General features: G+C 35.7%; 1 protein-coding gene across 3 annotated transcripts in view; it reads right to left on the bottom strand.

Moving 5' to 3' along the window:
• Nucleotides 1–22,182, bottom strand: part of NLGN1 (neuroligin 1) — a 2,101,123-nt gene that overhangs the window by 2,077,412 nt on the left and 1,529 nt on the right. The window lies entirely within an intron of this gene.

The raw sequence follows: 22,182 nt of genomic DNA, 5'->3' as shown, positions 1-22,182 counted from the left end.
TTAGTTTATGGGCATGTCCTTCCATCGGTGTATCATCCTATATAACCCTTCATGAGATATTTCATCCCTCTTCCCTTGATAATCTTCCTTGCCTTCCCTTCCACCCTACCCAAGTATACATTTTTAGGCCTTTATAAAACAGTAACAAAGGTATGGCTATTCATTCCAACATTTTTAAACACTTTGCTAATCTGAAATTAATAATTTTGTTCCTGTTTTTCAATACATTGTATAGCCATATTGCTGTTAAATATTTGTTCAGTAACCACCACTAAGACCTACCCAGTACGCATAATTCTTCAAACATTATCTAAAGAACTACCAGGTAAATTCTATTCACTTTATAGATTCTAGTCTTTAGAAAAAGTGTAATGAGATCCAGACACCATTCTCAGACTCTTTGAAGAAACTGCCACATGAAGCAAAGGGTGTTAATGACACGTAACGTAACTCCACCTGAAACTCATCATACAAATGCAGAAATACATTCCAAATATTATTTCAAGCTGAATGCATCTCAGAAGGCAAAACAAGATCTTAAAGAAATTCAGCTGTAGATATCTTTATGACACAACTGTAGTTTCCCTGGTGGTTAGTGTTTGCCTCCACACCCTTATCCCCATCCTATGTTAAATACTGGTAGAAGAATTAGGTCTTTTGGCCATGTTCACTACAACAATGTGGTGGGCCTGAACATGCTGCTTTACACATCTGAGCAATCTCCTAAACCACTTGGTGTGTACATACCTTCCTGAAGGTTATTCTGAGGGAAAGGGCACATGGCTAATTAGCATATGCCTCTCCCCTAGACGGCCTCATTAGCATACTGCAAAGCAACAAAGCCAGCACCATATCATATTAGGGCTGTCTCTGAATTCAAAAAGGTTACTGCAACACTTACACAAAGGTATACATGTCACAATACCTTTATGAATTACTCCCAATATTTTTAATTTGTATGCTCTGATTGTGTCTCTGAAAATGCACATTGCATTGTCAGCGTTTCACTGTCAACCTTTCTTTTGTCAACTTTTGGAATGCTGATATTCTGAAGATGTGATTATCTTCAGTATATGCATATATGAACATATTTATTTATCAACGATGATCTTTGATCAACAGAAAATATGTCAAACAAGTTCATCAGTGATCACTAATATTTACAAAGCAAACATTGAACTGAAGCAGCCACAAATATAAACAAATGTGTTACATTTGCGATTACCTAAAACAGCTACAAACTTTGTTTTTACATGGCGGGCTTTGTTCCCACACCCCCAAATGTTAATTGTACTGACTCCAGTCACACAACCATGGAGAAAGAGGATAACTCCTAAAAGTATAAAATTATGAAAAATACTAGCACATGATAAATAATGCATACTGTGACCAAACCCATGGCACCCATATATGAACGTATAGACAGATAGATAAATATGGATAGATGGCTAATATAGGTATATATATATATATATATATATATATATATATATATATATATATATATATATATATATATATATATATATATATATTGTCAAAAATCAAAACAAAAGCAACTACTGCAAACATGATTGTTTTTATTATGGTAACTAAAGCTAAAACTATGAAGTGCTATAAATTCAAACATCTTTCTAAGAATTCATTACATTGCTAATAACAATTACAGATTTATAAGGAATTCAGGCATTCATTAAGCACTCTTATTATAATGATGCACTAATAAAAGCAATACAGCACATGTTATGTACTTTCCTTTGAACTAATACTTCATCAGCACTAATTTTTGAGGACGTATATTACTACTCATATGAATAACTATTACCATTTTAGTATCATTTTCATATTAGCAATTTCTAATAAGTGAAAAGATTTTACTCAGGATCTCTCACAAGCATAAGCCAGGAATCACTTCTGAATATCACTGAAAGAGAGAATGTGCACTTCCTTTAGGAAAGCAGGAAGCCGAGTTGAGATGAGTTGCTAAAAGAATGAATCCAACTCATCATATTCAAAATTGGATAAAAGTGTTTTGTAATATCCATATACACTTCATGATTTGTCTCTAAACAGACAGCTTAATGAAATTGTAACTTTATATAGTAATCAAACAGCATTGACTGAGTTGGTGTATTAATGTGCAACACTTCCAAAAGCTGAACACTCTTCTATGGAATAAAGTTAAATATGGGTGATATAATTCTTAATAAAAAAAATCTGTTGAAGCTACTTAAGTAAGGGAATGTGTCTACCAAAAATCTGTGAAAATTAAGGACTGCACAAGATTATGATTCACACATTTATCCTGTCTTCCTAAGAAATTAATACAACTTTCACATCCTGCCAAGTGGATACAGACAGTAAACTGCAGCGTATCTAAAATATTTTTATCCGTTATATTCTGCAGCTGACACTTAAAACTTAGTGTAAAAAATGTTCTCTGCATGAACCAGCTCATCTGTTAATAAGAAATAAACCAACATAGCTTTAAACATTTAAGAAAAATAAATATGGTGGGGAATATTGCTGCGTATGATTGATTCAAGAATGAGTAAAGTGGTGCCATCATTTGAAAACAGTTACTAAGGGTTTTATAAAGACATAAGCCAAGTACAAAGCTAAAACAATACCAGTGAGGCATATGACTGGTTAAAATCTGCAGACATTCATTCATTCATTCTCCATTTAATAATCATTTAATCCAATGAAGGGTTAAAATAGAGCAGGAGCCTACCCTGGCACTCAGTGGGCAAAAAAACTAATTCTGGGTGGGATGCCAGCCCATCAGGCCATCGCATGATACATACACACACACACACACACACACACACACACACACACACACACACACACACACACACTTAGGTAGCTAACAACTTGTTTTAAATACAAGGAGAAAAATATATCACAGGGACAGCATGGCAAAATCCTGAGAATCAGCAAAGCCTTTCTCTGGCCAATGTCTATGACCTACTTCAGCAAATGTACAGCAAAAATCCTTGCAAATATGTGTCAAGGGAGAAAGTACAAGAGGCATTTATTGGAAACATTGTATTTTGTTGATTAGTCAAGGGCCAGCTAATCAAAACCCATCTACCTGAGGCTAGATGACTAAGAACCTTCAGAGAAATCATTTTATAACTGCCTTTGAGTTTTTGCTTGCCCGTAGTTATTTACAACACTGAAAAAAGAAGTACAGAAATTGTACTTTCCTACTTGTTAGTATATGGGGTTGATGCCTGAGCACCAGGTAAGATATATGTTTTCACATATTAAGCCCATTTTGTCATAATTAAACTGACTGACTGAACAAACCATGTTAAAACAAAACACATACAGCCTTAAGGCCCAGTGAGTTCAATGTGGAATTTTGTTAATAACAGTTTATTGGGACTGCGACCACAAACATTGATAAAGGAGTTCAGAAGAAGATGAGACAGGAAAGAGCATCTCCATGAGTTTATGCCAGAATCCTGTCAATAATAAAATTAAGGAGCAATCCCAAATTATGAACAATGCCAGATCTTTAGCCATTTATAGGTCGATCTTGCAGTAAACATTTTCTTACAGTTCTAAGTTTTTTTTTTCTAAATTACATTTCATTGAAATTTAGAAATAAATACTCAGCAACCCAAAATAAAACAGCTCTACTGACAACAATAAATATGTATAACATCTGTTCCAAAATATGTTTAACTTCCCCTTTTGCTGAAATATACATTCTCATTACATAGCAGGCAGAATGACATACATTTTGATAACAGAAATGCAATGTATTGTAACCATAATTGAGACATATCCATCACGGAATGCTTTATATGGTGCGATCATTCTCTTACATGAGTACCGAATGTAATCATGAGATTGTGTGTGCGTGTGTGTGTGTCTGTGTGTGTGTGTGTGTGTGTGTGTGTGTGTGTGTGTGTGTGTGTGTGTGTGTGTGTGATATGGTCCAATCATTCTCTTAAATGAGTATCAAATGTAATCATGACAGACTGTGCATGTGTGTGTGTGTGTGTGTGTGTGTGTGTGTGTGATCCAGATCAACCTGGCCATAATAACACAGAGGTTACTTTACACATCCGATCAATTCAAAGGAAATGTTATGGTTGAACATACAAAATACAAAAGATCTACATGTAAACTAATTTCTTGTACTTCTCCAACACAATGGATGCAATAAGAATGTTGATCATATAACTGACAAGAAAATTTAAACCCAGTGCTGAGAAATGATACTTACAATTCAGTCACTAATATACTATGAAGAATTTTCCATCAGATCCAAATATCCCATAAAGGACTCTCAGTGTGTAGATGCACCTCTCAGAGCTAATGCTAAAAACTCTTAATAGGTGCCTCCATCAAATGACTGACTAGGACATTTCAATTATTCCCAGAATTCCCAATATCAAATGTTAGCTACATAAAGTAGTTGTGTCCATCAAGGGTGGAACTGTTGTTTAGATGTACCATGCTAGAGATTTCCAAATCTGAAAATATTATCCTGGATTAACTTGATTAACACTTTAAGAATATCTAAATAATCTACCAGAAATGCTCCTTAACACCAATCTAAGGTCCTCCCTAACCAAGAAGGCCTAGCCAAGAAGGCACTAACAAGATCCCACTAAATGGTAAATGATAGTTATAAAACTATAGACTAGCATAAAAAGATTTATAATTTATACGAAATCCAAAATTGTGGAATCAATGTTTGCAAGTTACATTAGACCCAAACCAAACTATGAAGAAATAATATGGAAACGTTATAAGTAAACTAGCAAAAATACAATGGACATATACCAAAGGCACCCATAGATGTGAAAGTTTATATTACTCCGAGATACCAAATATATGAACTTGTACAGTGTATCATGCAGATATTTAAGAGAACATATTCAGATATGTACGGCATTTATCGACAACCACTTCTAGGAACAATCGCGGTTATCAAGGAGTAGTAGAGAAGCATTGGACAATCTCTGTATGACATTATAACGGATCAAAAGATGTATGAGAGTAGCTAAAACCTGGAATAGATATTAAAGTAAGATCTAGTTGGCACTTATTATGAGGATGACTGTTTTAGTATATAGCTAGGCTAGAAGGTCATTTTGCCCATTCCTGAAATATCTGTATGGGTGTGTATGTATGTCCATACTCTATGATATTTCTCCTTCCCACATGTATTCCAACTGCCACAGTCTGTTACATAACCATTCAGCTATCCATCTTAACAAACTGTTAGAGTCCCAAATTTACAGGTTGACCAGTAATGGTCCGATGGTCAACATCATTAAAAGCAAAGGCAAAATCAATGTAAACTACATAAGCTTAAAGATTCCCTTCTACCTCATTTTTTATATAGTACAGTATATAAAATATCTAGGTTGTAACAGGTAACATACTTTTTTTTTCTCTCATATGCACTGCGCTAACCTGAGTGAATGCTGTTAATGCTAATTTCTGCAGTGTCTTTTCAGTACTAGAAAGCAAACTGATAGGTGTGCAGCAGTTCACGTTTACTAGGCCCCTTAAACTAATAGATGGGATTTCAACCTTACCTAAACTCTCTGTAAATGTGATTTTTGGGAGTTTTTAATGTTTTCCTTAAAGGTGTTACAGTTTTGTTTGATGTGATGTAATGTAAATAAAATTTCAAAAATGGCACTATCTTCAATAGTGAAAGTTAATTAATTTTTCAGACTCTTGACATTACACTAATCTATTCAACTGGTTGCACTGTAGAAATTAACAAAGTGATTTATTGATAACTTTACAATAAGTTTATTGCCTTTTAATTATTCCCCTTTGCTAATGCAGGTAACAGACCAGTTAAATTTCCTTCTGTCTTTAATTTAAACAATTACAAAATGACCTTCTTCTGCTGTCCTTCATATCATCTACTGGTGTTCCTTCGCACATTTGTCAGTCTTTACAGGCACTACATTTTTCACCTCTATCTATATATTTCCTTCATAAGATTTTTTTCATTGTTTTAATTTTTTAAGTAACATACCTCCTCCTTATCAATCTATTTAAACTAATCATATATATTTGTATTTAGTAACTGATGTTTCTTGCTATCGTAGCAAGTTTCTTTTTAACTTGTTTCATTCTCTTTACTGATCATTTTGGAGTATAATATTCCATCATCATTTATATTACCAAAACATGTTTTTTTTTAGTTTTATGTCAGTATCCCTTTGCACATTAACAAATAAATACAAAAGTATATACATTTTAAATAAGAATATCAAACATGACACTCTTACTATTTAAATGCTCCTTGTCTGGTCTTTTTATCAATGTTCAAATTTGTGCCTTTCAGCCCTTACACTATTTAAGGAAAAACTACCAACCCTTGACAGTGCATATATTACAATACAATACAAAGCACAAAATATAACACCTAATCTATTGTATATGTATGTGTGTTCATACACACACACATGCACACACACACACACACACATATAAATATATATATATATATATATATATATATATATATATATATATATATATATAGGGTCTCTGTCATTTAATCGACAGTTTTGAATGTTGAATACTGGAAGTTCGAAAAACAGAAATGTTGAAGCCACAGAAATTCAAATTCTTTCCCAGGGAAAGAATTCAGTTGGCTGTTTCCGCGGCTTCAACATTTTCTCTACTGTAGTGTGAAAGTTACAGATTGGGTTAAAGTAAGTCTGCGAGTGTGACAGCCATTGGGGTTAGGGTGCAGGTAAGATAAGTGTGCGAAAGTGACGGACTGCAGGATTAGGGTGCGGGTTAGGTAAGTGTGCGATAGTGACAGACTTTAGGGTTGGGCGTGGGTAAGATAAGTGTGCGATAGTGACAGACTTTAGGGTTAGGGTGTGGGTGAGGTAAGTGTGTGACAGTGACAGACTTTAGGGTTAGGGTGCCGGTAAGGTAAGTGTGCCATAGTGATGGACTTTAGGGTTACAGCGCGAGTTAGGTAATTCTGCAATAGTGATGGACTTTCAGGTTATGGTGCGGGTAAGGTAAGTGTGCTTTAGTGACAAACCTTAGGGTTAGAGTTTGGGTTAAGGTTAGTGCATAGATAGTTGTGTATGTAAGGTGTAGTGTAGGTTTTTGGTGTGCTTGTGTTAAGTGTGTGTTTTCGGAACAGCGACTTTTTTCCCTGGGAAAAATTCTCTGTTCTGAGGTTTCGATGTTGTCATATTTCGAACTTCTAAGTTCGAGCATATGGTGCTCAAAATTTTGGAAGTTTGATTATATGACATAGACCCTATATATATATATATATATATATATATATATATATATATATATATATGAACCACAAAAGGGAGAAGAACCAAACCAAAAGAAATGAACTCCAGGCAAGGCAGAATCCAAGGTGTAAAAATATTTAATCCAAAAGTAGAAATTCCAAAAAGTACAACCAGGCCACAGCAATTAAGTTGAGCGCGCTTTCACTCCACTATTGCAGAGCTTCTTCAGAACCATTAAGACAACATTTACATCCTTTATATAATAAACTGGAAAATTAATTCATTGATTGAATTAGTTACCTTAAAGGAATAAAATGCATATATACATAAAAATACAAAAAAAAATCCACCCAAAAAATACCGCAGTAATTATGACCAACATGGGGCGTTCATAAAGGACCGATTCAAACCCGGAGTCTAAAAAAAAAATATATATATATATATATATAAACTCCAATTAATTAATTTTCTAGTTTATTATATAAAGGATGTAAATGTTGTCTTAATGGTTCTGAAGAAGCTCTGCAATAGTGGAGTGAAAGCGCGCTCAACTTAATTGCTGTGTCCTGGCTGTACTTTTTGGAATTTCTACTTTTGGATTAAATATTTTTACACCTTGGATTCTGCCTTGCCTGGAGTTCCTTTCTTTTGGTTTGGTTCTTCTCCCTTTTGTGGTTCGTGGTTTTCTTTTCCATGGAGGAGTTTGTGGCGACACTGGAAGTGTTAAAAGAGCTGAATAGCGACGACAGCACACCTGTGACGAGGAAGGAATTCCAACAGGTTATGGTGCTTCTCTCGCAAATCCTGGAGAATTCTAAAAATTCTACACCAGGTTTATCTGGTGTACCTGGTAACCAAATGCACTACCGTGAGGTTCGAGATGGTCGGCAGGAACCAGTTGGGGTGAGAAATAATGTGCACAGAGACGTTGAGAAACGCGGGTTGGTGCATGGTGACAATGAACATAATAACAAAAAGGACATTAATAATACGGTAACCCCCTGTTCTGGGGAAAAGTTTAACTCTAATTTTAATTTGACATTTGGTCTAATAGGCGCTTTCATTTTAATGAGTTTAACACTGACCAAAACTTTGAAACATACGAGGAGGTTTGTAATACATTTAGGGCTGTTTTAACATGGTTTGTTCAGTCAGTCAGTTTAATTATGACAAAATGGGCTTAATATGTGAAAACATATATCTTACCTGGTGCTCAGGCATCAACCCCATATACTAACAAGTAGGAAAGTACAATTTCTGTACTTCTTTTTTCAGTGTTGTAAATAACTACGGGCAAGCAAAAACTCAAAGGCAGTTATAAAATGATTTCTCTGAAGGTTCTTAGTCATCTAGCCTCAGGTAGATGGGTTTTGATTCGCTGGCCCTTGACTAATCAACAAAATACAATGTTTCCAATAAATGCCTCTTGTACTTTCTCCCTTGACACATATTTGCAAGGATTTTTGCTGTACATTTGCTGAAGTAGGTCATAGACAATGGCCAGAGAAAGGCTTTGCTGATTCTCAGGATTTTGCCATGCTGTCCCTGTGATATATTTTTCTCCTTGTATTTAAAACAAGTTGTTAGCTACCTAAAGTGTGTGTGTGTGTGTGTGTGTGTGTGTGTGTGTGTGTGTGTGTGTGTGTGTGTGTGTGTGTGTGTATGTATCATGTGATGGCCTGATGGGCTGGCACCCCACCCAGAATTAGTTTTTTTTGCCCACTGAGTGCCAGGGTAGGCTCCTGCTTTAATAGATATTAAACTTTTCATCAGGAAACTGAATTTGCAAATATATTTTAAGGGAGCACAGTTGGACAATGGTGAATTATCTAGAAGAAGTATTTTTAATCCACCCATTAATTCCTTCTTAAAGCTTTTTGATGAAATGGTTGAACAAGAGGTGAGACATATTAATTATTATAACAACCCCACTAAGAACAACTTGCCTAAAGAAGAGGAAGATTTACTGACATCTTTGAAAAAGGAAAAGATCAGAATTATGAAACCAGACAAAGGGGGTGGGATTGTTTTAATGTACAATGACAAATATGAAATGTATATTCACGATATTTTGCAGGATTCGGACTGTTACACTGCAGTGTCACGTAATGAAATCAACATTGCTTATTCTAAGATTAAATATTTTTTGACTGACCACTTACTTCAGGGTACTATTAATGAAAAATTGTTCAACTTTTTGCATGTAGATAACCCTAAAATTCCTGTCATATTCGGAATCCCCAAGGTCCACAAAGGAATAAACGCGCTTAAATTTAGACCGATTGTAGCGGGGGCAGGAAGTATTACCGAGCCCTTGGCCATGTTCGTTGACTCTCAGTTAAAGAATTTTATTAACAACATATCTCATATTACCAAAGACTCTTGGGATTTTCAGAGAAGAATTACTGAGGATACATTTGATTCCACCATGTGGTTTGCCACTATTGATGTAGTGGAGCTTTTTTCCAGTATCCCCCATAATACTGGGTTGGACTGATTTTGTGATATTTTGAGTTCCGAAGGTGGTTTGGGAGGTAACATGACAAACCTGATTTTAGAATTTATTGATACTATTCTTAGAAACAATTTTATATACTTTAATGGGGATTTATATCAGCAAAGGAAAGGGGTGGCAATGGGGGCTTCGTGTGCCCCCCTATACACAAATTGCGTATTGTACTTCTGGGAACGGAAGTATGTTTTTAACACTGTGTGGCATCAGTATATTACTTTTTACACCCACTATTTGGATGACATCTGTCTATTTTGGAGAGGCACTAAAGAGTTATTTGAGGAATTTATGGTTTATTTGAACAATAGTGCTTCATTTGTAACATTTACATATACGATTGATGAGTTTGCCATCAATTATTTAGATGCTACCATTTATAAGGATGTCGTGAATCATTGTTTTCAGTCGAAATTATATAGAAAACCTACTTTCTCTAATACCTACCTGCACTTTGACAGTGCACATCCATATCATCAAAAAAAGGGAATTGCTAAAGGCCAGCTAATAAGGTCATCTAGAATGACAAGTGATTTTTCTGTCCTTCTTCAAGAATTTGACTACATTTGTTCTCTTTTCAATGAAAGAAATTACCCAGAAACTCTTTTAACTAATTTAGTTACAGAAGTACTTGATAACAGGGAAGAAAATTTTTTTCCACTACTTGGTAAGGGTCAATCGGGGGTTGTGCCAGAAAATAAAGGTAAAAATGAGATTTCTTATAATCACTCATTTATTCATACTTTTTCGGCCACGTCGCACTTGGTAGAACAAACTATTAAAAAATACTGGCCATTATTAAGGGTAAATGAGGAAACACGGAAATATATTCCTTTGCAACCCTCTTTTATTAGGAAAAGAGGTATGAATTTCAAAGATTTTTTTGAGATGAAAGGAGATCAACAAGTAGGGGTAAATAAAACTGAGAAGGGTATGTTCAAATGTGGTACTTGCAGTCAGTGCAAGCATATTTTACAGCAGAGGGAAGTAAATATTCCATCTAGGAGTATTGGGTTTTGGTTCCTTAAACATTACAACTGTGGCACTAGGGGTTTAGTGCACATTGGTATCTGTGAAGGTTGTAATAGTTTTTACATTGGTAAGACTACACATACACTTAGGAAAAGGATTTACGAACATTTGTATGAGATTTCTAAAAAGAAGGAATCTAATGCCTTTTATAAACACTCCTTATGTCACAACATGAGTATTAAATTTGCTGTACTGGAACAAGTGGCTAGGGATCCTAGAGGTGGTAACTGGGAAACTAGGGTTGAATTTAGGGAATTGATTTGGCAGCTAAAAACAGATGCAGGGAGACCACCAGGTTTGAATGATTGTATTAGTATCGCCAGTGTGTTGAAATTGAGACAAGCAAAGTTGTGAATTTTCATTTTGGTTATTTTTGGGTTTTTTCTCTCCTTTTTACAACATTTTTTCAGGAGTTTATATATATATATATATATATATATATATATATATATATATATATATATATTTTTTTAGACTCAGGGTTTGAATCGGTCCTTTATGGACGCCCCATGTTGGTCATAATTACTGAGGTATTTTTTGGGTGGATGTTTATTTGTATTTTTATATATTTTTATGTATATATGCATTTTAATGTAATATTTCTTTGTATGTTGTGATTTTAATAATAATGTAAGAATTTTGTATATTTTACATATGGTTTATGTATTTGGTCAGGATTATACATGATGAACACATACATTTTTGTAAATATACAGTATATTCCTTTAAGGTAACTAATTCAATTAATTAATTAATTAATTAATTTTCTAGTTTATTATATAAAGGATGTAAATGTCTTAATGGTTCTGAAGAAGCTCTGCAATAGTGGAGTGAAAGCACGCTCAACTTAATTGCTGTGTCCTGGTTGTACTTTTTGGAATTTCTACTTTTGGATTAAATATTTTTACACCTTGGATTCTGCCTTGCCTGGAGTTCATTTATATATATATATATATATATATATATATATATATATATATATATATATATATATAGAGACACACACACACATATATATATATATATATATATATATATATATATATATATATATATATGTATATATATATATATATGTGTGTGTGTGTGTGCACGTGCACTTGTGTGTGGTTACAGATCAAAATATCAAAAGCACATTTAATTGAAAAGTTTTTAGGTGGTGAAAAATCACTGAGAACACAAAATATCAAAAGCACATTTGACAGAATGCTCAAATAACTGAATGCTCATTTTTATTGTGCTTGTAAGTAGGAGAGTACAGGAAAATGAATGACTGAAAAGGTTAAAGTGATTGGTGTGTACATAAGAGTACTCATGAATTAAGGTTAGGGTAAAGGTTAGGTAAGGGGACAGATTTACTGTTTTGCATGTTTTGTGGGTGTTTTGTGTCTTTTCATTTTGTGTTGTGGTACAGTAAGAAAAAGGGTTTTAGTGACACAATGGCAGGGTTAGAGTTCGAGTAAGGGTAGGTTTAGGGTTAGGGCTTACACACGGTGCACAGGGGAAAAGCTAACTGCAGATAGTTCTTTGTCATATTTTGATCCAGAATACAAGTTTCATTTAAGCTGATAAAAGAAATTGTCAAATTGATCATAATCTTATCCCTCAACTTCTGCCTGCACCATTAAATTTGGTAACTATGCTAGTTAATCCACCTCACTTGCACTTTTTCCTAACTGTTACAGGTTTCATTATACAGTTTCTGTGTTTTACTTCTTTTACTGTTTCTTCATTGGATTGTTTTGCCTCATATGTTCTGCATTCTTATCTTTTTTTACCTTCTCTTGGGCAGTGTCCATTTCCTGAACAAACAGAAACTCTAAAGAGCTGCCATTTTGAATTGTGTTCAGTTCATCACAGCTATCTATATGACTTTATTTCGTGTTTCTTGTAAGTCCCTTCTTCTTGCTTTTCTTACTGCACTTTGATCCACATTATGTACTTCATATGTAATAGTACGTTTTGAATTTCAGTCCAAGATACTTCATTTGGCTGTAGTGTTACATGACAAAAAAAATCAAAGTATCTGCACTATCTATGAATTCTGCTGACATTCCACATTTCACATTTACATTTGTCAAATTATCCTTTATGAAATCCATCATTTTAGTCATGCATCCTATTTTACAGTACCTCCAATGGCCAGGAGAGTGGTCAAGATGTTACTGACTTCATCACGGGTAAATGCATGTTATATGAAGCAGATTTCATTAATGCCCCAAAGACAAAAATCTATTCATTAATGTGTGACTCCACCATTTTCCATGTGACAGACTATATACTCATTCAGTCAGCAGTAATTTTACATTGTTTTTTTACACTCAAAATAAGTTAATTCCATCTCTATCGGATGTTTACTACCAAAGACATCTATTTCGGTTGTTGACAGAGACTACATGCCATTAAAAATACAGTAACATAAGATATGACTAAACACAACCATGAAATGTCTTAGACACTCTGTTGATTGCATGTTGTTGAAAACTGCATGCAGTCATTTTAAAGTTACTTGAATTGAACTCTGGCCTATAATTAAATAGCATGAATATGACTCTAGCCAACTAACTACAAGCATTAGATTTTTAAAGCTGCAATCTTGGCTAATCAAATACTGCACCACCAATAACCAGGATGCAACAACCCATATTTTGTACCTGACAGTAGTCCAACAAGGCATCCATTCTTAATCTACTGGTGTCATACAATAGTTCAAAACTAATTCCACACAAGACATATGAGCTATGTCACCTTCTACTGAACTATGCCTAATGTACTTGTCATTAACTGTATCTATAGTGCTTGCTTTTATAAAAACTGAAATAGTACATCTAGAAGATCAATATACAATTTAAATGAACTGCAGTATGACAAAATACATATGCATGGTGTGCTGAATGGCACATGGAGGTCTGCTAAAAGAAGAAATGCGGATATCAGTGTATCCCAAAAAAGGGTCTGTAATTCAGGAAAGTATAGCACAATGTGGAAATATGACTAATGTAAAGAAAGGCATACATGTAGCAGAGGTAAGCGTGGAATGTTTTATACAACAAAAGTAACTCCCTATACAGGTGGGAATATGCAAGAATGTCAGATGAAGAAAATCCAATAGAGAATGAATTTACAGGAATGAGGCAACTAAATTTTACATAAAAAAGCAGAAGTCTATGGAACTAGTTTGTAATTTATCCAGATACAAAACAGAACTGCGATAATAACAGTAGTCTCAATACCATGACCACACAACATGGAATAAAAGCAGATGGACTCTTGCTGTCACAGTTGTTTTTACGAATTGTTACTACTAATATTATATCTTTTTTTTACTTTTGTTAAGCAGGTTTTTCCATTGAACATATGGCCAATTTTCAGGGAAGACCTGAGGTGGCACTTATACATTTGGCTAGGGCACTAAGAGAGTGAACAAACAAAATGTGGTGAGGAGTTCTGTAACTTTTGGGGCTACAGAAACAGAGTTCATAAGAGGATAAGGCTTTAGACATCCTGCACCAAAAGAGTTAAAAAAGAATACACATACGATATATGCTGTGGTATAAATAATAGTGCTGGATGAAGTAAGAGTTCTAAATATATGGTACATTAAAGAGGGAGCGATTAAAGTTATGCTGAACACTGGAACAGAGAACAGTAAACAAAAACAAAGTAAGAAACAGTTAAATGTTATGAACAATGGTGAACAAGAGCCCTTTTGGCCTTTTCCTTGAGGTCCCTATTACATTATCAAAAATTCAGTTCAGTGAACAGTATTTTTGGTGCACATACATCGAGCATCCCATTCATCTAACTGTACATAGTGAGATTGCGGTACAGTGAAGACCAGAAAATTTGCCCTTTCCTCACTGTAGTGTGATCTCGGAGTTGTTATATATAATTAATGAGGGGGCAGAATTCGACGAGTGGTATTTTTGATGAAATGCCATTCACTCAAAAGAGTTTTTGATGATCTAATATAGACCCTTTTCCTTGAAGTAAGGGAGACAACTGCAGGCTTTGACCAGGCTTTGTTTATCTGTATGATATATTGACAGACAAAATTATTCTTCGTTATATAAATTAAAACATTTCATGTTTTAATTTCTTATGCTACACACCTATACACATACAGAAAAATGATCAGTTTAAGAAATTTGCTAAGCTTACATAATTGTTTGATTGAAAGATACATATCATTCCTCTTATGGAATAGCTACTCTTGAGAAAAAATATCTGACTTATTCAGAAGGAAGTACATATCAGTCCTCGAAACTGATCCCACTTTCCAAACTGAGTTATATATATTTTACAAAAAAATGCATGCTTGTTTCACACTACATCAGTATCATACTTAACTATTTGTAACAGGTATTGCTTACCATGTGATAAAGTCACTGTTAGTGCTGTTCATTTATTCGGGTTTTCTAATTATGTGAATCCTTTAAGAGGCTACTTATTAAGTAGATTGAAAAAATTGGACTGTTATGTCTAAAAACTCAAATGACATTGTGCACTCTTAGGCACTTTTGATGAATTTGTTACTTAAGAGCACAAATGCTGCTTTGGTTTATCTGTCTACCTACCTGTATGTCTTTCTGTATATCCATCCATTAATCCATGTTGAAATAGTAAGTCCCACTAGACTAGTGTTCTTTTTTCAGTGGATACCCAAGGTGGCATTTATATTGACTAGAAGAAATTTGGCATGGGTATGATGTAAATTCACCTTTTTTTTTTTTTTTTTTGATAAGGGCTGTGGGCTCTTTTTCATTGACCTCAGCTACCACTAACGCAGGCAGATGGTACCTCAGTTTAACATTTCATCCACAGAATGGATGCTTGGTTTTCACTTGGCCACTAGTAAACTGCTGATCCTCTAGACTGTCTATATATGTGCATGTCACATGAACATACATGTCTTCTCCATCCTGTAATCCAATCAGAATGAATTTCTATGTCTTGTGCCCACTAAGTGCTACATGTTCCAGCCCCCCAACCCTACACTGGATTGATCATGTTATCAGAGAGGGAGTAAATGAATAAAACATTATATCAATGCCTGCTGGTTATTTATGCAAAGCACCTCTTTACAATATGTTAGGATATCTTTAATATTATTTCTCTGGTGGAAGCTTTCAGTAAATTTAAATTGCAAAGGAAAAACACTTTGTACTTACCTGATCTTGTTTATTTTTATATCATATCGCATTTCCGTGTTTCAGTGTTCTACATTGCAAATATCTAGAATGTCTTTGTTCTGTTATTTTGTTCCTTGGTTTACTTTTTTGCAAAGGTATAATATATTATTATAAGGGATAAAGAAAGAAAGAGAGCGAGAAAGAAAGAAAGACAGACAGAGACCAACAGAAGGGACCATAGGTAGTCAGTGTCCATTTTCTCAATTTTTCTTTTATTACCACTGAGCATTGGCATGAGTACCAATGCATTCACATGATCTTGACATTTTATTTTAAAAATGGTATTACCTAGAGAGGTACAACCCTGTAGCTCAATACCTTAAGCAGCTACATTGCATGACCTGTACATAGAAAAATGGTAAATGTTCTCTGTCACGCTATAGTAGTAATTTTCTAACTACTTTAACTATTCTAATTTGCTGAGATTGAATGTATATTTTTTGCAGCAGCATTTTTCTCACAAATATGGCTACACTACTGCCATTGGTTGATGACATGAAAAGAGTGGTGCTAAATCCTTGGTGATATGCACGGCGATGATAAATACAAATATCTGTACTCTCGGTCTGCTAAGTATTTCTTTCACATACATTGTGCTCATCTTTTCAAACAGGTATCTCAGTTTGAGCATGGAGAGTGAACAGCCATAGGAAGTGGGAGTGAGCAGGAATTTTATGGTATAGGCTAGAAGACAACTGGGGGACTTGCGGTTTGAATTTGGAGTTTTTGGGGTTTTTTGGGGTTAGAATTAAGAGTGGCCTACTGACCTGTCTCACTGCTGTCACATATACAGATTGGGAACGGTCTGCTGACCTGTCTCACTGCTGTCACATATACAGATTAGGAACGGTCTGCTGACCTGTCTCACTGTTGTCACATATACATATTAGGAGCAGCCTGTTGACATGTCTTACTGCTGTCAGTTAATGTTATGTTGAAAAGGCAAAAAGTACTTACAGTATTTGGTAATCCTTTCTTTGATCCATGATGTTTATTTTTTATAGGCACAAAGCAAACGTCTACCACAGATAGGTTCATAGGCTCATAGGTAGGTACTAGGCTATCTGCCCAAAGGCATTTATAAGCCTAGCCGGAATTGTGTTGGCTTTTGCCGCCCCCTTAGATTAGTTCCCTGTGCCTATGTCCAGCAAAGCCATTGAAGTGATCCCCAGGGTAAACTTTCTGTTTCCCATCCACTTGTCAAGGTTTCTCTTGAAGAGTGTTAGCGAGGAGCTCTGCCTAATGTAGACTGGAATCTTGTTCCAGAGCATGGGAAGTCTCTGGGACAGGAATCTATCCTTCCAGCGCATCCTATTTATTGTTGTGGTGAGGTTTAGATCCCTAGAGTGTGTGGCTTGAGGGGATATGGTTTTCTTTAGGTGGAGCATGTCCATCAATTCTGGGTTGGACATGGCCTTATGTCAGGCATAAATCACCTCTGAGTAGGTGGTATGCAACCGAGTACAGCTGGAGTTTCTTCAGTCAAGCTGCATAGGGCATCTGTTTGAGGCCAGTGATTCTCTTGGTGAAGTACTTCTGTGGTCTTTCCAGCTTTTGCAGGTGTCTTTTAAGGTACATCCCAAATGGGGCGTTTGTACTCTATGATGGGTGTGATGAGTGATGCATAAAGGGCCACAATGACCTCTTTTGATCTGGATGCAAACCCTTTTGCGATTAGGTGGGCCACATAGAAGGATTTTCTAACCACTTTGGCAATGTGATTATCAGAGGAGAGATTACTATCTACTTGGGTCCCCAGATCTTATTACGTCTTCCGTATTTAGGGGGCTGCCACCTATGTGGTAGTTTGTGGGTACTTTTTTTCCAAAGGGGATGACTATGCACTTTCTGGCATTTAGCTTGAGGCCATGGTTTTGACACCAGGTATCTGTCTCAGTGAGACCCTTTTGGAGGATGTCTGTGTCAGCCAGAGAGTCAATTATAGCCCCTAGTTTGCAGTCATCTGCGAACTCGGTCCACCATAAACCTCCTGTGCTTGCCTGTACCTCTGAGAAGTATATGACAAACAGGAGGGGTCCTAGGACTGAGCCCTGGGAAACGCCACTTGTAACCGGTTTAGAGTCAGACCTAGCTCCCGCAACTCTTACCATGTGGATTCTGTCCGTGAGCCAGCTGGCAACCTATCTCATGACATAGGGGTTTATGTTCAAGCTGGTGGGCTTGTCTATAATAGCAGAATGGGGAATGTTGTCAAAGGCCTTTGCAAGGTCTAGGCAGGCTGTGTGGACCACCTTTCCCTCGTCTATAGCTTTGGTAACTGTCTCAAAGAAGTCCACCAGGTTTAGAAGGCATGATCTGCCCTTAAAGCCAAACTGGGTAGGGTCCAGTGTTTGGAGGTTCCCAATGTCTCTGTTAATGAGATCCATGATGATGTGCTCCATAGCCTTGCAGACCAAGCTAGTCAGGCTTATGGGGCGATAGTTCCTGGGGTCTGTTGTGGCTCCAACCATTGCTGTGCGCCACTCTATGGGCATGTAGCTTGTGGAGAGGCTGAGTTTGAACAGTGTGTTTAGGTGAGGAGTTAGTTCATCTTTGAGCTTGTGTAGGACGCAGCCTGAGACACCGACCGGTCCCATTGATGCTGTGTTTTTGGCTTTGGAAGAGGGCTGTTTTAACTCGAGGTCCAGGGTCTATTCCCCTTACAAGATGCTGATCAACAGTCCAGTGAATAAAAATTAAGATGACAGTTGCCTGTATCCTGGAATGATCACTGTCCAAACACTGGACATTATAAATTTGGACAATGTATTTAATTATGTACAAAGTGTCTCAGCAGCAGGTAGGTCCTTCAATGTCCTGTCAAATTTACCAGAAGGTATTTCTCATGGTTAGTGGACCTTTCATATTAAATTTACAGTAATATTAAAAGCAAAAGTTCCTGCTACTAATACCATGTAACTATATTTTATTCATTACTCACCCATAAATACATCCAGGCCATGAACTAAGATATAATTTAGACCTTCTGAGCCAACATCTCTTGAGCTTCACCTGAACTCAGCAAACCAATGCATAACAGATGGACCTGGTGATTACAGATGGGCAACTAGGTAAACAGCATCTGTTATGCACAACTAGTATTTAAGATGCTCATTTACAAGTGATGCATCAGAAGGAATGTATAAGTTATAAATTTAGAAAAATAGAACAGCTGTATTAGACCATCAAGCTGTTATGTTTTACTTTTTCTCTCATGACGGATTCCCCTTGTCCCAGTTTTATTTCCTCTACTCCAACATGCCTAGCATACACAGTAAAGTTCCTCTGACAGCCATCAAGTTTTTTACAACTACAAATCCCTATTAATATCATTATGAGTCTTGCACTGTCTTATGGAAATGACTTGGAAATTATGGCCTGTCAGAGCATCTTAGAAAGGAAAAACATATGTTATGACATAACCTTTCACTTCTTCCATGAACACCATTGACCAGTATATGCTAAAAGTATACATTTTCTGAATGTGTGAATTTGGCTTCTGACTAATTATCTATCATTGGAAGCACTCCATAAAACAGTGAGTGTTTGGAGGATTATTAACTGCCAGAATGATGAAGATCTTCACAGCAGAAAAAGACTTTTTAGTAAACCACAAATGACTGGAAATGCTGAGGGGACTGCAGATATCACTGGAGGAACAGGATCCATTGGACTATTTAAAGTGCAATTCTTGAGGTGCCAGAATCTTAGAATAAGAGAAAGATGCACTATGCCACTGCACAAGCATTTCTGAATATAAGGGATGTAAAGGGGAAGTCTAGTTACCACCAGAAACAGTATGATAATAAAATAACTCTCCAGTTACTGTAGAAATTGCATTTACTTATTTATTTGTCTTACATTTTGATAAGTAAGAATAACCAACTGGGTAGTGTCCATTTTCAGTCAGATCCAAAGAAAAAAAATGTTCTAGGAACAATTTTTAAATAAACTTAATATAATATGCTAAAGGCACAGTCATTAATCAGTTAATATACATGCATAATTCAATGAAGAATGAAAAAAAAAAAACAATTCAGAAGCTGACTAAAGAGAGATTAGATACAGAGAATATGATCCAAATCAACAACTTATTTTGTCAATTAAGGTAGAATTAAAGATGAGATAACTATACAAGTAAGAGACATGTAAATGAATTAGGAAGAATGATAGCTGAAGTCAAACCATTGCAAACTGTAAATCAAGAAAGAGTGGTGACTTCATCATGCAAAACTACTGCAGATCAAGCAAGACTGTTACTGCCTCATTCTGTTTTGTGAAAATACTCACACTTGAAGATTAAATAATTCATGCATAGAAAAGAGCTGGGTTGAAAGGAGGAATACTGGTGCTCTATTGAGAACTGCAGATAATAAAGGCCCTAGCCTTGTAAAGTTACTGAATTTTGCATATGTCCAAGTTATTACAGTACATGGATGCCATAAAACTGATCAAGACAAATGACTTATAATTAGGTTTTCTCTATATATCTGTGTTACACTGCATCATGTGTTCTCATTCTTGGAATAATGTTAACATCACTCCATTATGAATTGATGAAGTCTTTAGCTGCATAAGCACATGAAATACCATTTGTCTTTCAGGTATAAAAATGCCTACAATGGACTCTGAGTATTGTACAGCATTTTTCTATCTAAAGGTCCATTTATATGATATTGTTGTTTGCATTCTCAGTGAAAACAGAAGAAAGATTAAAGAACATCTGAAGCATATTTCATGGAGTAAATGAAATGGAAAAAATACAGGTTACATTCAATAATCCTGCTAGTGATTTTTTAAAGTGCACTTAAGAGAACCCTCATTCTTTGTTCATGCTTAAAGTAAATGTGGTTATAGGCTTGGTACAGGAAACATAGGCGTGCAACTTCCCCTTTTACGCTACATCTTTTTCTAAAGCCCATTATGCCATAGCTGCACATCTGTACTATGCAATATGCAGAAAGTATCAAACCATACTGTTACATTTTCAATACTCTATTAATAAGGTATCACATTCATATCTATAATGTGAGCAAAACTGTACAGATGTTTTGTTTCCACACCAGGTCCCTACAGACAGTGTTTAATCATTAAACTGTCATACTTTGTTACTGGAACTATTTTAATGGTGCCACATCCATCTCCACACATAGATGTATGTGTTCTTGAAAAGAACAGAATCCTTGTCTTAAAGGTTATGAGACCCAAAATGGAACATTGAGCCAATCAGAGAGCAACTGCTATAATGGTGATGACTTTCCACCAGTGCTATGGTGTTAAAAACAGTGTCTGGGAAAGAAGCACTTAGACTGACTGTTCACTATAATCAACAAGCTACATTAGCTTTTCATGCCTAAAAAAAGCAGTCATTTTCACAGTTATTTGTACCAAGTGGTCTGTCATTCTTTACAATGATTAGTACCTTTATGACTACTACATGTTTACAATACCCATTGTCTGTGGTCTTTCTTATTGTCACGGAGACAAATTGTACAGGTGGATGACGTGCCATTGCACAGCTCCAACAAGAATTATGCAGTTACACTATTAACTCAAAATTAGTTTAATAGAAACACCAATAAGGCTTAGGAAAACACAAATGACTACTTTCAGACTCTATTTCTGAAAGTGATTTGTTATGACCTTCAGAATGCATTTCACTTCATTTTATTGTATATTAAAACACTGAATGCCAAGGTATTTCCCTGGCTGGGGGGGGGGGGGGGGTTCTAAATGATAAGAAAACTCCTGCCCTTCATCCAGAGACTACAGCAAATACTGCATTTATTTAGTCATTTAAAAAATATGCAATCTGTATACTTAATATGAATTACATCTATTTCAAAAATCGATTTCCTTCAACAAATAAACAGGGTGTTTTAATGCAGTCTACGATGAAGGCAAGTAGTGGTCCTTTGCAGCAAAGTACGCCAGCAAATGCACAGCTGTAAAAATCTAGGAATTCTGTAAGCATGGTACGTTTGCAGCCTGTGACATGTATGTGCGAATTATAACACATCTGCAAGTCTTCCTGAGCAATCGTACAGCACTGCAGTATGAAGATGCCATTGTTTCCTCTCCTGTAGCAACCTTTTGACCAAAGTTATTTTTTGTAAGTCTAATAAATTCGACCTTCAGTCATGAACAAATTAATCAAAAAGGAAAACGTTTTTAAATACTAGCTTCC

This window comes from Protopterus annectens, chromosome 4.part1 (genome assembly GCF_019279795.1).
Source record: "Protopterus annectens isolate FY-2018-M chromosome 4.part1, PAN1.0, whole genome shotgun sequence".
Taxonomy (NCBI): Eukaryota; Metazoa; Chordata; order Ceratodontiformes; family Protopteridae; genus Protopterus; species Protopterus annectens.
Note: the sequence above shows the minus strand (reverse complement) of the source record. Positions and strands in the feature narration are given on the sequence as shown.